The sequence below is a fragment of the Salvelinus namaycush genome, chromosome 1 (assembly GCF_016432855.1).
Source record: "Salvelinus namaycush isolate Seneca chromosome 1, SaNama_1.0, whole genome shotgun sequence".
Classification (NCBI taxonomy): Eukaryota; Metazoa; Chordata; class Actinopteri; order Salmoniformes; family Salmonidae; genus Salvelinus; species Salvelinus namaycush.
Window position 1 is genome coordinate 44,803,460 of NC_052307.1, and position 220 is coordinate 44,803,679.

Below are 220 nucleotides of genomic sequence, written 5' to 3' on the forward strand. Positions count from 1 at the left end.
TTTCTCTCTCTGTCCTCTCTCTCTCTCTTTCTCCCTCTGTCCTCTCTCTTTCTCTCTCTGTCGTCATCTCTCTCTCTCTCTCTCTCTCTCTCGTCATCTCTCTCTCTCTCTCGTCCTCTCTCTCTCTCGTCCTCTCATTCTCTCTCTCTCTCTCTTTCTCCCTCTGTCCTCTCTCTCTCTCTTCTCCCTCTGTCCTCTCTCTTTCTCTCTCTCTCATTCT